Genomic DNA, 22,440 nt, shown 5'->3' with positions numbered 1-22,440 from the left:
ATCTAAATGGCCAGAGAATCTTTTTATATAAAGGCAGACCGACAATTTTCATTACTGCTTACATATTCACTCTTTAAATAAATGAGCTCGTCATACTCAACTATCAGCATAATCTACCATGTTAGATGAAAGGTGCGCAGCTTGTATATAGAGATAATGGGAACTGCAGATGCTGGAGAATCCAAGAAATAAAGTGTGAAGCTGGATGAACAGAGTAGGCCAAGCAGCATCTCAGGAGCACAAAAGCTGATGTTTCAGGCCTAGACCCTTCATCAGAAAAAGTTTGTATATATTTCTTTTTCACAGAATTTGTATTTCAAACTAGTGAAATATGGCTGTGGCTTATTTTTTGTGAAGGGGCTTTAAAGTTAATAAGTCAATCTTTTAGTAACCACGATTTCAAACAAATATGTATCAGGGAGCAGGTGAGGGTAAGGACCCCTGAAGTATTAATGGATGTTAGTTCATATGTTGGGAGTTTATGACAGAAGAGAGAGAACATTAAGCCATCAGCTGTAATGGAATCCAGGATGAACGTGTCTTTGAAAAAATGTTAATAAGCTTCTGGGTTCAGGTCAAAGGAGCAGAAAACAGAAGTTGCTGGAAAAGCTCGGCAGGTTAGGCAGTATCTGTGGAGAAAAATCAGAGTTAATGTTTCAAGCCCAGTGACCCGTCATCAGAACCCTCAGTTCAAAGGAGGCCTGACTGTGGTCAGATGCAAGCACAGTCTTTCCCAGGAGATTGTTTAGAGCTGTTAAGGGAATAAGTTATATCAGTGAGAAAAAAAAAGTAGTCTGTGAAGCCTCCAGACTGGGGTGTTTGGCTAGAATTCTACAATAAACTGAGAAAATCTAAAATCTCAGTTATGTGACTGATAAAGGGAAGAAGCCTCATAGCTCACAAGACGGGAACTGAGATCAAGCAGTTAACTCAAGTGACAGTTTTGACAGGGAAGGAATATTTCTCCAGATTGTGATTTGTTGGAAAGAAAAATGATAGTATTGGGAAGTAGATGGATATTTTTCAGCTCTGTTTTTCAGACTTATATTTTGAAAGCTTGGTTTAGTTTATTTTATTCTTTTATTTCTTTTGCATAATATTCTGTGTTAACCAAATGTGCAGCCTCATAGGCCTATATTTCAGTGAAAGCCCATTACATTAAATAGATCATATTCTATCAGGCTAGATTTCATTCTGGGAACTGATTTGAAAATAACAACATCATAGTGTGTGCCATGCCCAACAATGATACAAATGGACATTCCAGCATCCAAGACGTCAAAGTCACCAAGTTTATTAAGTTTCAATAATATAAAACAAAGAAGTGCAGATGCCGGACATCTGAACTAGAAGAACAAATTGCTGGGAAAACTCAGCAGGTCTGACATCATCTGTGGGGAGAAAGCAGAGTTAATGTTTTGAGACTGGTGACTCTGATGAAGTCAGAGTTTCATTTGACTTGGAATGTTAATTGTTTTCTTCCCACAGATGCTGCCTGACCTGCTTGGTTTCACCAGCAATTCCTGTTTTTGTTAATTAAGTTTCAACACTGACAGAAAGATGTAATTCCTAGCTGAATTAGTTTACAGATTACAGGGCAGACCATTCAGTCCTAGCAGCAACTGAGTGCTATTCTGCTGGTGACTCTGCACAATCATCCCTATTCAGATAACAAACCAATACCCTCTTAAATGTCCCAATTGAAACGGTCGCAGTCACATTCTTGAGCAGCATAATCTGGCTCAGTGGCTAGCACTGCTGCCTCACAGCACCAGTGACCTGGTTTGATTCCAGCCTCCGTGATAATGGGAACTGCAGATGCTGGAGAATCCGAGATAACAAAGTGTGGAGCTGGATGAACACAGCAGGCCAAGCAGCATTTTATAGAACATTGAACAATACAGCGCAGAACAGGCCCTGCGGCCCTCGATGTTGCGCCGAACTGTGAACTAATCTAAGCCCCTCCCCCTACACTATCCCACTATGAAGGGCCTAGGCCCAAAATGTCAGCTTTTGTGCTCCTAAGATGCTGCTTGGCCTGCTGTGTTTATCCAGCTCCACACTTTGATTCCAGCCTCAGGTGACTGCCTGAGTGGAGTTAAGCATTCTCCCAGTGTCTGCGTAGGTTTCCTGTGGGTGCTCTGGTTTCCTCCCACAAGGACATACAGGTGAGTTGGATTGGCCATGCTAAACTGTCCAGGCATGTGTGGGCCAGGTGGATTAGCCCCCGTGAAAAGGCAGGGTTACAGAGCTAGAGTAGCGGGGTAGGTCTGGATGGGATGCTCTTCGGAGGATTGATGTGGATTCAATGGGCTAAATGGTCCGCTTCTACCCTGCAGGGATTCTAATGATTCTATGAAACTGATTCTTAACAGCTTGCTGCCTGAACAGGTTTCACCACATCCCTCTATTGTTTAATTTGCCAATTATCTCTTGCGTTTCTGAGAGTGGCAGGAGCTTTTCCCTGCCTAATCTATTCAAATCCCTCATGAGTTTAGGAATGATATTCCTACACAAGATGGGATTTGAGAATGAAATTCAAAGTGTCAGCAATTAGGGCCATACATCTGTAGTGCAGTTAATGATTAGGAAATTATATTCCAAATTTAGAAAGCAATCACATTACTAAATACTTCTTGCAGTTGGTAATTAGGGGCTCATAGTCCAAGTGGAATTCATAATTAGAAGATGCCATTCCAAACACATCTACTAACTTGAAGATGAAATCCCAAGGGCATTAGTAATGAAGATATTAAGTTTCTCTGCAGCTACTGATCAAGGGTCAAAGTCCCAGTACAGTTACCAATTAGGGAATGGTAAATTTTTCATACAGTTACCTGTTACGGTATTAAGTTCCTAGTCAGTGTGGTAACTAATGAATAATATTTTTGGTACAGGCAGTGATTAGAAGCTATTTATCGTACAGCAATTAGGAACTAGGGAATAATATTCTTTTTGCAATTAGTTTGAGGGTCTAATTGTTAATGTAGTTAGTGATTAGTGGATAAGGAAAAATTGCAAAGCTGTCCTGAATAAGTGTTGTTTTAAGGTTTTACACGAACTACACCAACAGAATCATCCACATAATGCAGAATGTTAAGAAAGATGGAATTGAAGAGAGTAAGCTTCAATAGTAGGGTCCTGTTCCAACCATATTTTTAATCTTCCATTCTATTTGTCACAACTAAACAGCAGAACTAAGCATGGGCCCCATTCAGCAAATCTTAGTAAAGTATCAAATAGAACAAGTGCGTGCTAAAAGATAAAACAAATTACTGGTCAGGGATGGCTGGATGAGTCAAATTATTTGTTCAAGAAGATATATTATTATTCCTCCTGGTTCCAAGTTATTTATTTAATGACAGACTGGTGTAATGCAGCATCAGCATTTTAAAGGACAAGTGATTGCCACTAGGTGCAGGCTCAGTTGATGAGGTGAGGTTATGTGCAGGTTCAACAGAAATCTCTGGTGATACAAACCAGTAATCCCCAAAGGGTGACAAAGGAACAGTTGTTCCCCAAAGTAACCTGAAGAAACAGAAGCTCACAATGTTAAACCAACAAAACTAGTGGTCCACAAGTTCAGCTAATGTTAATTAATTAAGACTGCCTTTACAAAAAAAAAACCCCTAATTATTTCCACCCTTTGGCAAGATAGTCTACTGACGTGGCATTTGCTTGTTCCAAAATGCTGATAAAACTCTAGCTCAATCACCCCCAACACTGACTCTGCTAGAGCACAAGATATAGGACAGCAATTAGGCCATTCAGCCCATCAAGGCTGCTCTGCCGTTCTGACATATCTAATCCAATCATCCTTGACCCATTACTCTGGGATAAGCCCGCTAGTCCTGGACTCTCCCACAAGGGGAACATTTCCACATCTGCCCTGTCAAGTCACTGAAGAAACTTACATGTTTTCAGAAAGGATGCCTCTCATTCTTCTAAATCCCAAAAAGAGTACAGGGCCAACCTGCTCAACTCCTCTTACCAGAATGAGGAGAAATTTCATCAACCAGACAATGGTGAGCTTCAGAATTCTCTGCCACAGAAAGTAGCTAAAGCCAAAACATTGAATGTTTTCATGAAGGAGCTAAGATATGGTTCTCAAGGCTAAATGAACCAAAGGGTCTAGGGAGAAACTGGGTACAGGATACAGAGTTGGATGATAAGCCATGATCATATTGAATAGTGGAGCAGGCTCAATTAAAATTTAAACAAAGTCATCACAGCAGTTAAAGGGGCCATGGAATATTACCTGGGTTTCTGGATTATCGCTATACTGTTAATGCCACTATACCAATGCAGGGGAAGAAAAAAAAACGAGAGAGATTTTACTATTGAAAAAAAATTGGTGATCAGATCCTCCTCCTGCCCTTTTTGATTTCCCCCTTCCCATAGACAGCCAGGGAGAACTGAATCCATCAGCCGGCAAGGTTCCAGGTTTGACACACCTTGTCTGTAATGAGCTAGCTGCCCTCATTGTTTGAAGGTGGTAAGCCAGCCTCACATTAACTTCAATATTGCTACACTAGAGTGTAAAATGGTAGTCAGCTTTTCCACTACAATCAGATATAGTATTGAGTCATACAACATTGAAACCCCAGGTCCTTCAGCCCATCGTGTCTATGCTAACCAACAAACACCAAGCTATATCGATCCCATTTGCTTGCACTTGGTCCACAGCCTACTGTACTCTGACATTTTAAAAAATTTCATCCAGATGTTTTTTTGAAAATGTTGCGAGTGTACCTGCCTCCTCTCAGACACCATATTCCCACAGGTTTACCACACTCTGGGTTAAAAGAAAATTCTCAGATCTCCAAACTGGTTCACCTTAAAAACCTATACTTTCTGGTGCTAGACAAGTCTGCTATAGGGAAAAAGGGTCTCACAATCTACTCTGTCTATGCCTCTCAAGTTTGTATACCTCAGAGCCCCTCAGCCTTCTCAGATTTAAGGAAAACAAGCCCAGCCTATGAAGTCTCTCCTCATAATTGAGACTTTCCATCCCACGCAATATCCTGGTGAACTGTCTCTGCACCCTCCCCAGTGCAATCATGTCTGAGTGTGCGCAGTTCTGGTCCCCACACTATTCCATCTGTGCCTGAACTAATATTTTATAAAAAGGTGTAACAAAAAAACTTCCTTGTTCCTATATTCTGCTTCCAACTAATGAAGGCTAGCATCCTATATGTCTTCTTCACCACACTGTCTAACTGCACTGAGGGACTTATGGATTTGTACTCTGTCAAGATCTATCATTCATTGTATACATTCTTCCCTTATTGGGCCTCCCAAACAGCATACTCTTACCAGGATTAAATTCCATTTGCCATTCTGAAGAGTTCTGAAGGAGGACCAGAAACATTAATCTGGCTTTCCCTTCATAGTTACTGCCAGACCCACTGAGTTTTTCTAGCAATTTCTGTTTTTGTTCCACCTGCCATAGCTCTGCCCAATTTAGCAACTGGTCCATCAGCCGGAGACCATCCTCTTCACGAACAACAACATCATCAATTTTTGCATCTAAAAAACTTTCTACATTCACATCCAAAGTATATAGCAAACTACATTGATCCCAGCATCAATCTTTATGATACACTGATGGTAACAGGTTTCCAATCATAAAAACTCCCACCATCACCCTTTGCCTCCTATTTGTAACTGAATTTCCAATCCAGTTTGCCAACTTTTATAGGATAGGCTCTTATCTTTTCAACCAGCCTTCCATGTGGGAGCTTGTCAAAGGCCATAGTCTAAACCACATCAACTGCACCAGCCCCATCAATATGGTTAGTCACCTTTTCAGAAAATTCAAATTCAATTAATCTGACAGGATCTCCCTCTTGAGGTGGCATGGTGGCTCATTGGTTAGCACTGTTGCCTCACAGCGCCAGGGACCTGGGTTCAATTCCATCCTCTGGTGACCATGCAGAGTTTCCTCTCACAGTCCAAAGATGTGCACAAAGTTGGGTGGATTGGCCATGCTAAATTGTCCATAGCGTACAGGGATGCACAGGCTAGGTGGATTCGCTGTGGGAAATTTTCTGAAGGAGGGTCGAAGCCCGAAAAGTCAGCCTTGCTGCTCAGCCTGCTGCATTCATCCAGCTCTACACTTTGTTATCTCAGATGCTCCAGCATCTGCAGTTCCTGCTATCTCTGCTTTTGCTAGTTAGTTGGCAGATTGCTATTTTATTAGAAATTGTCCATCAGCTTAGTCTCACACACATCCATGCCATTATATTCTTCATTGAAGCATTCGGGGACACCCAACTGAGCCAGCCATTTGAAAATGGGAAGATGCTTCATCAATAAATAAGGTTCAATTCACATCCACTACAGAACCTGTTACAGAAAGGGGCTTCCAAAGGAAGAAAGTGAAACAATATTCTGCGAGATGAAAGTGAAAGGCATTACCTTGGAGTTTTGCAATCTTATCTGGAAGACAAATATTTAGTCATTTCTAACACTCCCTCTACTCTCAAGGTTTTAGTTTGTTCAAGGTTTACTTAAAACTCTGATCTGATCATCATCTTCAGGAATGAATTGGGAGGGATACAACTATACAAATAGAGGGAAGTATTCAACATCACCAGGGCACAAAACAGCCAGTACAGGCTGGGCTCTCTCTAAAGTGCCTTGCTCCATTTTTCAATTATCTCATGTTTTGTGTCTGACTGAAGGTAATATATTTTGTTTTAAATAGGACTAAGTCTCACTACCAGAGAATGATGGCTGTTTGCTACATTTACTGCTTGTGTGATCCATTTGCTAAAGCATTAGACAGGGAGGGACAGGTTAATGATTTTGGACTGATACATTTAAACACTCTGGCAGAGAAGCTGAAATATTAATCTTGTTCCACACTATCATAAATGTTTTGTTAAATTTACAGTTACATTGACAAGCAGTTCTAAGTGGATTCTGTATTTGTCCTTGCCTCAACACTAAATCAATAACAGAAACCATTTGCTGTCCCAAATTCTTTTGGCTGAAAACTCCTCCATGAATGGCAATACCATTCTATGGTCAGGCAGCAGGAGGGAAGGCTACTCAGCCTGTTTCAATGCCCCAGCATCACCCCCCACACTCCCTCCCTCTCCCCACACACAAAAATCATTTCAGATAATAAGTAAACCTCCCTCAACTTAATGCCTCTCCACCAGAGACTCAGACACATGCTAATTCCAGGAGGTAGCAAGAACTGCGGATGTCCTGATGAAGTGTAAACCTGAAACAACGACTTCCCTGCTCTTCTGATGCTGCCCGATCTGCTGTGTTCCTTCAGCTCCACACTGTATTGACATGCTAATTCTAAATTGCAACAGTAACAATGGAAATTGTTTCTTAAAGAGATAGTAGGAACTGCAGATGCTGGAGAATCTGAGATAACAAGGTGTAGAGCTGCATTCATTCAGCTTTACACCTTTTAATCGTTTTTAAAGCAAGCTTATCCAACTAGTAGCTGAGAGAGTTGCTTAGAATGTCATAAATTAATTTCTCCAACTAGTGCTGCATTAATTAATTGAACTTGAGATGGTTTTGAGATGCTGTTTGCTTTGGTGCCTCTTACTGGAGAAAATGGACTTATATTTCTATCTATTGAATATTAGTTGATGTACACAAGGGGGTGAGGAAAGATGACACCAGATTTCACCCATTTATTGAAATTGCTGGAAAAGCACAGCAGGTCTAGCAGTTTCTGTGAAGAAAAATTGGACTTAACATTTCATGGTCCAGTGATCCCTCCTCAGAACCAATGGTAGCTAGGAAAAATGTCTGTTTGTATGCAGAAGATAGGGTGGCGGGGAGGAGCTAGGAGTAAATAATAGGTGGGGTTAGAGCCCAAAGGGAGAGGAGAACAGTTGGAAGGACCAAAAAGAGTTGATAACGATCTGGCCAGGAGGGTGAATAGCTGTTAATGAGGACTGTTAGTAGCTAACAATAGTTAAGTGACAGTCACTAACTTGGAAATGGACCATTCAGCCCTTCAAGCCTGTTCCATTATTCAATATGATCATCCAACGCCATTACCTGACTTTTGCTCCATACTCTTTGATCCCTTTAACCCTAAATACTATATGTAACTCCTTCTTGAAAACATTCAATGTTTTGGCCTCAGCCGATTTCTGTGGCAGAGATTTAAACAGGATAAGGTGAGAGGGGAAAGATTTTAAAAGGACCTGAGGGGCAACTTATTCACACAGTGATGTGTATATGGAATGGGCTGCCAGAGACGGTAGCTGTCTGGATAAAGAAAATTTTCCCTCATCTCTGTTCTAAATAGCCTACCCTGTGTCTTTATACAGTGACCCCCAGCTTCTGGACTCCCTGGTCATTGGGAACATCCTTCCTGCATTTAACCTGTCTAAGAGATAATAGGAACTGCAGATGCTGGAGAATCCAAGATAATAAAATGTGAGGCTGGATGAACACAGCAGGCCAAGCAGCATCTCAGGAGCACCTGAGGTGCTCCTGAGATGCTGCTTGGCCTGCTGTGTTCATCCAGCCTCACATTTTATTATCTTTAACCTGTCTAATCCTGGTAATGTTACAGGTCATCCATGGCTCATAACCATTTTCATTAAGTATCAGATAGCAGAACACCATTTCTGAAGAAGGGTCCTGACCCAAAACATTAGCTCTCCTGCTCCTCCGATGCTGCCTGTCCTGCTGTATTCCTCCAGCTTCATACGGTGTTATCTCAGACTCCAGCATCCGCAGTTCTTATATCTCTGACCACAGATGTCAACTGCTTCAGGAGAGGAGATAGAAACAGGAGTGAAGAAAAAAAAAGACTAAGAACAGAAAATGCTGTGCAAATAATTCACCTGCTATATAGAATCAGAGAGTAATACAGCATGGAAACAGGTCCTTCTGCTGAAACTGGTCCATGCTGACCATGGTGTCTACACAGCTAATTCCAATTGGTCCATATCCCCTAAACCCTTTCCATCCATGTACCTGGCTATATGCTTTTTAAATGTTGCTATTGTGCCTGCCTCAACTACCGTCTCTGACAGCCTATTCCATATACACATCACTGTGTGAATAAGTTGCCCCTCAGGTCCTTTTAAAATCTTTCCCCTCTCACCTTAAACCTATGCCCTCTAGTCTTCAATTACCCGAATCTGGGAAAAAGACTATGTATGTTCATCCTATCTATGCCCCTTATGATTTTACGCTCTTCAATAAGGTCACCCCTCATTCTCCTACATTCCAAGGAATAAAGTCCTATCCTAGCCAAACTCTGCCTATAACTCAGGCCTACTAGTACTGGCAACATTCTCCTAAATCTCCTTTGCACACTTTCCAATTTAACTATGTCTTTTCTGTAACAGGTGACCAAACTGTACACAGTACTCCAAAAGATCAGAGATAATGGAACTGCAGATGCTGGAGAATCTGAGACAACAAAGTGTGGGGCTGGATGAACACAGCAGGCCAAGCAGCATCTTAGGAGCACAAAAGCTGATGTTTCGGGCCTAGACCCTTCATCAGAAAAGGGTGATGAAGGGTCTAGGCCCGAAACATCAGCTTTTGTGCTCCTAAGATGCTGCTTGGCCTGCTGTGTTCATCCAGCTCCACACTTTGTTGTCAGGTAATAAGTGTTTAGTTTGGGGTGAATCTTGGTCAGGAACCAGGGAAGAGTTCTGCTCTTTGAAATTGTACCACAGGATGTTTTGCATCCTGCTGGAATGTTAGATAGGGCCTTAGTTAAACAGCTCATCCATCAGCACCTCTGATTAATGCAACGCTCTTTCAATGCTGCATGGAGTGCTGGTCTGGATTTTACACTCAATTCTCTGGAGGGGAGATAATGGGAACTGTTATCTTGGATTCTCCAGCATCTGCAAAGTGTGGAGCTGGATGAACACAGCAGGCCAAGCTGCATCTCAGGAGCACAAAAGCTGACGTTTCGGGCCTAGACATCAGAGCTTCTCTGATGAAGGGTCTAGGCCCGAAATGTCAGCTTTTGTGCTCCTGAGATGCAGCTTGGCCTACTGTGTTCATCCAGCTCCATACTTTGTTATCTCTGGAGGGGAACCTGAATCTTCACCTTTATGCTCAGGGGAGACAGTCCCACCATGGCTGTCACCTACAAATACAGTTAATCAGACTCTCACTGGAGAGTGAGAGGCAACTATAGGAACTGTGCAGATATAAAACCAGCACTGGAAAACAATACCCACAATCAACTCCTCAAAAAAAAACACAAGGGATGCACAATAAACACGCCTTTGTCAACACTGGCTCCAAACTCACAGTCAGCACATGGCTGCAACAAAATATAACATTAGGCTTTGTGTTTTTATTTGGAACATGACTCACTGATAAATTGGGCTCTTCTACACTGTTGCCGTATTACAGACCTTGAAATGAAGGGAATAAAGGTTACAAGAAAAAAACAACAAAAAAATACGAAACAAGGTCAGTCATTTTGCAATCAGTCAGTCCTGGATAGTTTGTATTTGTGTATTCATCATCTCATGTGTCTTCTCAATGGACTGAGGTGAATTCTGTGTACCACATCAGGCCAAAAGAACTGCCCTTAATATATGATAGCAAGGTATAGAGCTGGGGGAACACAGCAGGCCAAGCAGCATCGTTGGAGCAGGAAGGCTGACCTTTCTTCAGAATTCTAAGCCCAAAACATCAGCTTTCCTGCTCCTCTGATGCTCCTTGCCCTGCTGTGTTCATCCAGCTCTAGACCTTGTTATCTCAGATTCTCCAGCATCTGCAGTTCCCCTACCATCACCGCCCTTAATATGAGATCATTAACAGTGCATGACAGCCAGCTATTCAAATGCTCCAGTTCATCGCTATTTTGTACAATCCTGTGCTCAGGTTTTAGATTAGATCTGTAGATTGGGTTGTGGGTGTGGAGGTTGGTTGGCTCTCCGAGCTGGTTTGCTGCTCCGCAGACATTTCATTACCGTGCTTGGTAACAACCTCAGTGAAGCCTCTGATGAAGCGTCGGTGTGTTTTCCTGCCTGGTTTTTAAAACTCTGGGGTCTATGCTCAGATACTGCATGTGCATTTTCATTTCATTGAGTACCCAACGCAAACAGGAACTGCAGGTAATTGTTCTAGCCTCTCTGGTTCACCTGTGCTGAAGCTAGTTTATGTGCACCATTTTCCCTGGGTAGCTCCGTATCACACGAAAGGATGCATTAACTGCTCAGTGAGTAAAGATTTGAATGTTTATACTGCAGGTTAATAATTAATATCTGACCCATCTACATTCAATCTATCAGCATTTAAACAATTGATGCTGCATATTATTTCAGCATGATGAAAGCCATATCACCCATCATTGATTTGGTTTTTTCTATCACTGAAATCACCAGTTTATATCAATATGGACAGAGTACTTTAAAGTTAGTACTTTTAACTAGCACAACTTCCAAATCTATCACTCACACAACTGTATAAACTCAATGTACACTCACAACCTGTCATCACTCTTTAACTAAACCACAATTTTCACAAAGTCATCAGCGCTGCAAATGCCTTTTTCCACCAATCCATAGCACTTCATGGATTAGAACAGTTAGGTGCCTGTCTTGGACTGGCGCTGATTCAATGGGCCGAAGGGCATTTTTCTGTGCTATAGAATTCCAAGATTACATGAGTGAGGGTGCACATCCCAGAGACTGTTAGTGAGGACATCAGCATGGCTGCTGGGAAATTGCACCAAACATCTATCAGCTCCAGTCTGTATGTTGTGTTAACCTGGCCTAGCTGAACAAATGTATCGAGCAGCATGTCAAAGGAATTATCAACTATTCTGCAGGTCTGTAGGTGATTGCTTTCTATTGGATTTTGTTTAGATTGTCAAAGTCTTTGGTGCTTTTTAAGAGTTGTTTTCAATTCAGATCCTTGGGACCAGACTCCTGAAATAGATCACCTCATGGGTCATATGGTTCCATCACTGTCACAAAGTCTGTCTAGACAGTATTCTGGCTTCCTATGGACAGATATAATCTTTCTTCTACAGTGTTACACTGGAATATCTTACAGCACACTCTCCACCATACTGTAGCATTACTAAGTGTCTCCAAATGAACATCATTTAAAATGCATTCCAGCAGCTGCTTTAGCCACCGCATACTTTCCTTTAAAAGATATGGATTGCTTTAAATCATGTGGGCTAGCTTTATCATATGCTAGCTTCTCACCATTGTGTATCCTCAACAGTGCACTTTGTGGTGCTTTTATCCCACAACCATTTAAATTAACAACAGTATGTCATTTACAAGCTGACAGCATCAGAAGCAACTGGTACAGGATAATTCTGCATCATAATAACTGTTTTGAGGCGCTGTGTAAAGAGCCTTCGAGCATAGAGGGAGGCCATTTGGCCCATCATGTCTGTTCCTGCACTTTGAAAGAGCTTTCCAATTCATGCTGTTTCCTGCTCTTTGCCAATAGCTCCTTTAAAAGTAATTCTCTAATTCTTTTTTGAAAGTTACTCCAGACTGTTTCCACCACCTTTTTATTGCTGCATAAAAGTACTTCTTATTGTCTCTCTTTTGGTGATTACCTTAAATTTGCATACTCTGATTTTGCTGACAGTAGCACTAGTTTCTCTTTAGACTTGCTCATTCCCTTCGTGGTTTTTTTAAAAAACACCTTTATTCAATCTCATCTTATTTTGTTCTGCTCTTTTCAAGCTTCCGAGGTTTCTGTACAACTAACATCCCACAGCCCAATAACTTCCAATAAATCTCTCCGTATCTTCTGCAAAGCCTTGACATCCTTCCTAAAGTTCAACAGCTAAAGCTGGGCACAATTGAGGTTTACCTAATGGTTTGCAAATGTTTACTATAACTTCAGTTCTGTACTCGTGTTCCTAATTTATAAAGTCAAAGACTATGCATACTTTGATAGCAGCCTTATAACATTTGCCTGCCAACTTCAAATGATGATGCAAGTCCTCAAATATGAATTTTACCAGACTAACCAAATTTTTTTTTGTTTTTCCATGGGGCTTTCTTGTCAGGTTAATGTCTCTTAACTGGAGATAGGTTGAGAAATATTTTTTAATATATTGGGTCATGGGAGACGGGCATCACTAGCTGGGCTAGCATTTCTTGCCTGTCCTTAATTTCCCTTGAGAAGGTGGTAGTGAGTTGCCTTCTTAAACTACTGCAGTCCAACGTTGCAGTTTTGAGCACTGAATAGCTGGTCCATTTTAGAATCCTAGAGTTTTCAGTGATTGACAATGAATGATTTTCAAATACACATTGACCCTTCAGTCCAACTCGTCCATGCCAACCAGATATCCTAAATAATCTAGTCCCACTTGCCAGCATTTGGCCCAAATCCCTCTAAACCCTTCCTGTATGTGGAGCCATCCAGATGCTTTTTAAGTTTTGTAATCGTATCAACTTGCATCACCTCCTCAGACAGCTCATTCTGTACATGCACCACATTCTGCACAAAAAAGGGTGTCCTTTAGGTCCCTTTAAAGTCTTTCCACTCACACCATACCCTGTGCCCTCTACTTTTGCACTCCCATGCCCTGGGGAAGAGACAAAGAACAAAGAAAATTACTGCACAGGAACAGGCCATTCACCCTATCCATGTCCCTCATGATTTTATATAAACCCCTAAGGTCACACCTCAGCCTCCCATCTTCAGGGAAAATACTCCCAGCGTATTCAGCCTCCCCTTATAGATAAAACCCTCCAATCCTGGCATCCTTGTAAGTTTTTCTAAACCCTATTAAGTTCCACAATATCTTCCTATAGCAGGGAGACCAGAATTGCATACAGTATTCCAAAACTGGCCAAACCAATGTCCTGTAGAGCCACAACATGACCTCCCATCTCCTATACTCAGTGCACTGACCTATAAAGGCAAGCATACTAAATGCCTTCTTCACTATCCTGTCCATCTGTGACTCCACCTTCAAGGAACTATGAACCTGACAATTTTCAGATGAGTGCAATGGCAGATGAGAGTCAGTTGTGCGAACTCATCCCTGGAATTCTGCTGCTGCTTTTAGCCACTGCTGTTTGTTTTGTGCATCCTCTGTAAGCTTTGTTCCAGCTCACCCAACACCAGTCTGTGACATCTATCAAGCCACCACACTCGGGTCAACCTCTCGTTCTGTTCCTCTCCACTTTAACCTGTAGAACACAGATTGCTGTAGCTTTTCAATTCTGACCAAATGGCTGAAATACTGATATTTTGTTTTCTGGATTTTTAAGTCTTTATCCTCAAACTTTTGCAATTTCAAGTACCTCATCCATGGTCTTATGTCTGCATATTCCTTGTCCTCGGAATATTTAAATGTATACATTGATAAGCAGAATGTGAGTATATTTAATATTAACTCAACATATAAAAGGGCTGTTGTAACCTTCTCTAGGAAGTGGTTACTGCATCCAATTGGTGTGATATGAATATTGTGTACTTATTAGCCCAAGCAGGTCATGCTTCATGCCAGGTTAGACAGCTCAGTTGACTGAGAAATGGTGAATGGAATAGCACGCTGTGCAGTCATAAGCAAACAAACACTCTCAATGTCTGGCCTAATGATGGAATAGCTATTGTGATTATCCACTCGCACGCTGACTGTTTGTTGTGAAGACTTCAGCCTTGCCTTTTACACTCATATACTAGATTCCATTATCATTGAGAAATATTGTACTGACACATTGGGGGTTGTGCTTCGATTAAAAACAACACAATGTACTTGCATTATAATAAATATTACAGTGTGTTTATTATGGCACTAGTACAATATGTGCCGGGCTTATTCTCATTTACAGTATGTGTTTGTTCTGATGTTTACTTGCATGGTACTATTTATGTTTGTGTCACAACAAATAGCAGCTATTTATATGACCTAACCAAAAAGAAATCTAGCTCAATTTCTGCTAGTGATCATTAGCTCATGACCCTTGTGCAAATGTAATTTATGGACTTCGGATACCAAGAGGAAAGAGCTTGCTAATGATCTTCTCAAACCCCTGACCTAACTCATAGCTCAAATATCTATGAGCCTTCACTGTTACCAATAGAATGTCACTGGACTGGATCATTCCATCTGGCAATTTCTTCGGCCTAAATACTTCAGGTGTTGATGTTCTCCCACAAAATCAACTTTATTTTTCCAATCTCTGAATTATTGCCTGACTGTAATCTGACTTTTCATTGTTGCAACCAAGCCTTTAGCTTTCATGTCTGTCACCCCTAGAGATGACATTGTGAACATTCTCTTTCAGTTCTGCATCACCAAGCCCCATTATCTAGCAACCAGGCTTCTAACAAGAAAATCTCTGATGAAGGGTCTAGGCCCGAAACGTCAGCTTTTGTGCTCCTGAGATGCTGCTTGGCCTGCTGTGTTCATCCAGCCTCACATTTTATTATCTTGGAATTCTCCAGCATCTGTAGTTCCCATTATCTCTAACAAGAAAATCTCTCTTTGCCTACATTGCTGCTAGACTCCATAGTCTTAATGTACCTCAATCGATCGGACCTGAAAATCTCCGCTTTACAAAGAAAGAGGCCCTTTGATCAATCAATTCTGTACCGGTCATCAAGCGCCTATCTATTCTAATCCCTTTTTCCAGTACTTGGCCTGTAACCTTGTTTGCTATGGTGTTTTAAGTGTTTATCTAAATAATTCTGAAATGTTGTTAGGGTACTCTTTCCAAAATTCTTTCAGGTAGTCATGTTCCAGATAACTCCAACTTCTGGGTGAAAAAAAATCCACAGGATCACTTGTTTGTCTCCTGCTCCTTCCCTTAAATCTATGACCCCAATTCTTTCTGTTTACTCCATCACCTGATTGTCATGATGTTTCAATCTCACCTGATCTCTGTGGACCGTGGTGGAATTATTTAAATAATATTTTCTGATCTGGCTGACTTCCATCATAAACTTTCTAATCTCTGCATGCAGTACAGCTATTTGTCTATCCTTTGTATTTTTTTTTTACAAAGTGCCCGAGTTCGAAATGCTGGATTTCCTCTTCATTCTTTATAAATGACAGTACTGTACATCCTTTGATAAATAGCACTTTGGCAATTTTCTAGTAAAGAATGCATTGAAGAAACCTTGCCACAAATAAATTGTTGTTTCTTCAATTCCTCATCCTGCTGACCATTGTTGACATCTTCCAGCACTTAACTGCTTGTATTGCTGACAACGACCTACTTGAGGCTCCATCATCAACTGCTTGCACATTGCTTTTGAATTTTGCCCTTAGAACAAGGAAAACTGAGCAGGCAAACCTGTTTTTCTCAGAAGTATATTTAAAATTTAGAGTGATGAATGTGTCGTGAACTTGTAAAACGATAACGCATATGATAGATCCCTAAGCCCAACATACTAACGTCCTTTAGGGAAGGAAACTACCATCCTTACCTGGTCTGGCCTACATGAGACTCCAGACCCACACAATGTGGTTGACTCTTACCTGCCCTCTGGACAATCAGGGATGGGCAATAAATGCTGCCTGGCTAGTATCACATTCATCCCCTTAATGAATAAAGAAAGAAAAACAGTAAACTGTAAACCCTAGAAAACATGGTCAATCCGAGCTCTGACCTGGATTCAACGCAGTGATTTGGGGAACTGTCCTATAGATTTAACTTGTGTTAAAAGGTGAAAGTTTTTTTTGGCTATGATCCTAGGCGAGGCATGAATATTTTCTGTGGAATATCTTCACATTGCTAAATTGGGTGGATTGGTTGGGAGGGTCTGGGGTGTAGTCAGGGTGTTGAATTCTGTTTTGGGTGAAAATTGGGCAGCTGTGAATGTTTTGTAAAACCTGGTTGATCAGGAGATGAGTGCGGGTGGGAAGTGCAATTTTTAGGCAGACTGGAAGAACACAGAAAGAGCAGCATTCACATTCAAAACATGATCATGCCAATTTGAACAGTTCCCCTTTCAGGATCACTAGCCACAAAATGACATGACCCACTATCACGAGTACCCTTACATACAGATGAGGAAGGACACCACTTTGATTGGGACAACACATCCATCCTAGGACAAGCCAAACAGAGACATGCATGAGAATTCCTAGCAGCATGGCATTCCAACCGGAACTCCATCAACAAACACATTGGCTCCAAATCAATCTACCACCCTCTGAGAAAAAGAACAGGAAATGACATCACCAACCCAAGGAAACCTAAACAGATAAATAGAAAGCAGGACATAACACCAGCGCTTGGTCAGAGGCTCACTGATAATGTTACCTAGAATGGTGACAAAACATCTGAAAACTAACCTTCCAGCTCAGCGAGCAAACTCACATCCAGAATCTCAACCCGAGCTACAAATCTTCTCAAAACTCGCTACTAGTTATTTCAGTCCACACTCAACACTCAGCAATGCTTGAACTTTAATGAGTAATGTAGAGCACCAAGTGAAATATTGAAATAAGCATCAATAAATGTGGAGCTGGAAAAGCACAGCAGGTCAGACAGCATCCAAGGAAAAGGAAAGTCGATGTTTCGGTCCAAAATCCTATGGATGCTGTCTGACCTGCTGTGCTTTACCTTTAATCATTCACAGGATGAGGGCATCAATGGTGAGGCAGCATTTACTGCCCATCCCTTAGAGGGCAGTTAAAAGTCAACCCTATTGCCGTGGGTCTGGAGTAACATGTAGGCGAGACGAGGTAAGGATGGCAGTTTCCTTCCCTAAAAGGACATTAGTGAACCAGATGGGGTTTTTCCAGCAATCAACAATGGGGTCATGGTCATCATAGATTCTTAATTCCAGATATTTTTATTGTATTCAAATTCCACCATCTGCTGTGGCAGCATTTGAACCTGGGTTCCCAGAATGTTATCTGGATTAACAGTCCAACGATAACACCACTAGGCCACTGACCCTCCCATTTACCAGCTCCACATTTATTGATTCCAGCTTTCAGCATCTATAGTCCCTACTGTCTCTAAGTTATTGAAATAAGTCTCCTGTCTATTTGGTTGGAGAGCTTCCTGTTTGTTTTATATGTTCAAAACAAAACCAAGAACCAAAGAGATATTTTTTCCCAATGTAGATAACTCTCCACCTCCTCTTTGCACTCTGGTCATTCTGCATCACTAACTACTTGCATTTGGTGTCAAAGCGAGTTCTTAAGTCACGAGATCACACACCAATTGCAATTCCAATGTAAGTCTGCTGGACTCAGAGATTTCAGGCCATCTCAGTAAAAATTGGCCAATAATGATTGAACAAAATAAATACTAGGGTTAACAGAATAAATATAAGATCTGCCAGGATTATGGATGGTGTTTGCATATTGTGCTTCCATTGATTTTTCTATGAAAACCATAAATTGTTGGATAAACCACAATTGGAGCACTGCATGCAGTTCTGGTCACCACATGTGATTGTGGAAGGATGTGATTGCACTAGTGAGGGTGCAGAGGAGACTTAGTAGGATGCTGTCTGGGTTAGAGGGTCTAAGCTATGGGGAATGATTGGATGAATTGGAGTTGAGAGGAGATCAGACAGATGAGTACAAGATTATGCAAGGCATAGACAAGCCAGATAGCAAGGCATTTTTTCCCCCATTAGTAAAGGGGTCAATAAGTGGTAAAATGCTAAGTGGAGACTCAAAGAGAAATCTTTTCACAGGAGCAGATAGTGGGTGTTTCTAACTTGCAAATTGAAAGGGTGGTTGAATCAGAAACTCAACATTGAAGCAGTATTTAGGTATTGACTTGCATTGCCATAACTTCCAGGGCTATGGGCCAAGAATTGGAAAATGGGATTAGTATAGTCAGATCTTTGTTGACCAGTACAAAGATGACGGGCCAAATGGCCTCATTCTGTGGGGGAAACATCTATGCGTAATCTTGATAGGGTTGTTTAGCAGGACCTCTTATAATAAAAAAATATAAATTTTCAAAGGGGTGTCTTTCCCAGAGAAAGGAAGTGCATGGTAAACATTTTCTTTTCAGTTTGATGCTCACAATGCACTGATATGAATCCAATCAAAACACCACTGTAATAAGAATGACGCAGTGGTTCTGGTTTTCATCCCAACCCCTAGTTGAAGTCAAGGTTTCCTTGAACACTTTTATCCAAGTTCTACATGCATTGTTTGGATGAGACACTAAACTGAGACTCCAGCTGCCCCCTCAGGTAGATGTACCCAGCTCCCACTGCACCATGTTGAAGAAAAGCTGGGTAATGCTCTGAAAAGGCCTGGTCAATATTTCTTCCCCAGTCAAGATGAATGGGGGAAAGAAAAATATTTGCTCTGGGGCATAGACTTGACTACAGCATTGCTCACAATCACTGAGCTCTGTGATGTCCTCGTGTTAGGAGAGGGCTGCATAGCTGAACATTTTCTTCAAACTCAATCCCACTTCATTTAGATATAAATGCTGTGAGGAAGATACTAAATCCAGTTCTAAAACACACAGACATGTTCTTGTGGAACATTCCCCTTATCAAGGTTTTAAGTAAAACGTTCAATTTAAAATAACTGGACAATGAAGGAAGCTTCGGCCAGACAGGACGATTTCAACTGACGAGATTTTCTGCTTCAGTGTTAGCAAGGGACTCTGCAGATAACTTATCCCCGGTTGCATTGTTTAAACAAGCGGATCAGAGATGAGGTGACCTTTAACTCTCAACGCTGGTCCCCAGACAACACGTGAAAGCAGTAAAACATTTGTGGAAGAAACTGCAATTTCCGTTCAATTATCAGGCTGCAAAGTCAGAAACAAGGCAACACTGCGGTCTCAGATAACAAAATGTGGAGCTGGATGAACACAGCAGGCCAAGCAGCATCTCAGGAGCACAAAAGCTGACGTTTCGGGATGAAGGGTCTAAGCACGAAACGTCAGCTTTTGTGCTCCTGAGATGCTGCTTGGCCCGCTGTGTTCATCCAGCCTCACACTTTATTATCTTGGATTCTCTAGCACTGCGGTTTCAGTGAGGAGACCAGTCTGCTGAGAGTTTGGACTGACAGAGAGGAGTGGGGCTGGTTAGGCATTTCACCCGGAGTACCTTCGCCACGGGGCACTCTGCTCGAACATACTCGTTACCGTGTACAGTAATTAGAAACGCAGCGCGCCTACGATACTCTTCACAGCCTTCACCAACACTCCAGGTGAAAAGAGTTTTCTTGACGCCACTCGATTAAAAATTGCACAAAGCCCAACGCGTTCACAATGTTTCCGATCTACTGTTGGACCAGCTTCCTAATCCAATTAAAACAATTGCTGACAATCAGGCAAATACTCCGCGTTTCGCCGAAGGTGGAGTTAATCACCTACCTACCCACAGAGCACAGTGTTCTGCACGGGACAGAGCTGAGCACCTTCTGAATGAGTTGCCTCTGTTTGCCTGGATGGTTGTATCCTGTCTGATCAGGAGAGCCTGGGATCTGTATGCGTGAGAGAGAGAGAGAGAGAGAGGTCAGACTGCAGTGTTGAGAGTCTGAACCATTTCCCAGCAGTGCCAGACCTTAGCTCAGCTCACGAAATAGCCTTCAGCGCAGAAAGATAACACAATCCAATTTTATGGCCGATCAACAGGTAAAACTCGAACGGATGGTGACTAGTTGTAAGTGGTAGCTTATGAACTTTTCACTGTGCTCATTTGAGTACATGTGACAATAAAGCCAATTCAATCATTTATAGAACATTACAGCACAGTACAGGCCCTTCGGCCCTCGATGTTGTGCCGACCTGTCATACCGATCTCAAGCCCATCTAACCTACACTATTCCATGTACGTCCATATGCTTATCCAATGATGACTTAAATGTACCTAAAGTTGGCGAATCTACTACCGTTGCAGGAAAAGCCTTCCATTCCCTTACTATTCTGAGTAAAGAAACTACCTCTGACATCTGTCCTATATCTTTCACCCCTCAATTTAAAGCTATGCCCCCTCGTGCTCACCATCACCATCCGAGGAAAAAGGCTCTCCCTATCCACCCTATCTAACCCTCTGATTATTTTATATGTTTCAATTAAGTCACCTCTCAACCTTCTCCTCTCTAATGAAAACAGCCTCAAGTCCCTCAGCCTTTCCTCATAAGACCTTCCCTCCATACCAGGCAACATCCTAGTAAATCTCCTCTGCACCCTTTCCAAAGCTTCCACATCCTTCTTATAATGCGGTGACCAGAACTGTACACAATACTCCAAGTGCGGCCACACCAGAGTTTTGTACAGCTGCAGCATAACCTCTTGGTTCCAGAACTCAATCCCTCTATTAATAAAAGCTAAAACACTGTATGCCTTCTTAACAGCCCTGTCAACCTGGGTGGCAACTTTCAAGGATCTGTGTACATGGACACAGATCTCTCTGCTCATCTACACTACCAAGAATCTTACCATTAGTCCAGTACTTTGCCTTCCGGTTACTTCTACCAAAGTGCATCACCTCACACTTGTCTGCATTAAACTCCATTTGCCACCTCTCAGCCCAGCTCTGCAGCTTATCTATGTCTCTGCAACCTACAGCATCCTTCGTCACTATCCACAACTCCACCGACCTTAGTGTCGTCTGCAAATTTACTAACCCATCCTTCTACACAGTCATCCAGGTCATCTATAAAAATGACAAACAGCAGTGGACCCAACACCGACCCTTGTGGTACACCACTAGTAACTGGACTCCAGGATGAACATTTCCCATCAACTACCACCCTCTGTCTTCTTTCAGCAAGCCAATTTCCGATCCAAACTGCTATATCTCCCACAATTCCATTCCTCCGGATTTTGTACAATAGCCTATTGTGGGGAACCTTATCAAACGCCTTGCTGAAATCCATATATACCACATCAACCGGTTTACTCTCATCTACCTGTTTGGTCACCTTCTCAAAGAACTCAATAAGGTTTGCGAGGCACGACCTTCCCTTCACAAAACCGTGCTGACTATCCCAATCAATTTATTCTTTTCTAGATGATATAAATCCTATCCCTTATAACCTTTTCCAACACTTTACCAACAACTGAGGTAAGGCTGACTGGTCTATAATTACCAGGGTTGTCTCTACTCTCCTTCTTGAACAGGGGAACCACATTTGCTATCCTCCAGTCATCTGGCACTATCCCTGTAGACAATGAGCTGAGCTAAAGATCAATGCCAAAGGCTCGGCGATCTCCTTCCTAGCTTCCCAGAGGATCCGAGGATAAATCCCATCCGGCCCAGGGGACTTATCTATCTTCACCTTCTGAAGGATTTCTAATACCTCTTCCGTGTAAACTTCAATCCCAGCTAGTCTAGTAGCCTGTATCTCAGTATTCTCCTCGACAACATTGTCGTTTTCTAGAGTGAATACTGTTGAAAAGTATTCATTTAGCGCTTCCCCTATCTTATCTGACTCCACACACAACTTACCACTACTATCCTTGATTGGGCCTAATCTTGCTTTCGTCATTCTTTTATTCCTTAAATACCTATAGAAAGCCTTAGGGTTTAACCCCGATC

The 22,440-nt window shown here is 41.9% G+C and overlaps 1 protein-coding gene across 1 annotated transcript in view; it reads right to left on the bottom strand.

The window, feature by feature from the left end:
* bcar3 (BCAR3 adaptor protein, NSP family member) overlaps window positions 1-20,432 on the bottom strand; it is a 174,250-nt gene extending 153,818 nt beyond the window's left edge. Inside the window, exon 1 of the mRNA XM_048539998.2 lies at window positions 20,271-20,432. The gene's annotated coding sequence lies outside the window, so the exon portion shown is untranslated. The remainder of the gene's footprint in view (window positions 1-20,270) is intronic.
* Window positions 20,433-22,440: the final 2,008 nt, after the last annotated feature.

This window comes from Stegostoma tigrinum, chromosome 8 (genome assembly GCF_030684315.1).
Source record: "Stegostoma tigrinum isolate sSteTig4 chromosome 8, sSteTig4.hap1, whole genome shotgun sequence".
In the NCBI taxonomy this organism is placed as follows: Eukaryota; Metazoa; Chordata; class Chondrichthyes; order Orectolobiformes; family Stegostomatidae; genus Stegostoma; species Stegostoma tigrinum.
Note: the sequence above shows the minus strand (reverse complement) of the source record. Positions and strands in the feature narration are given on the sequence as shown.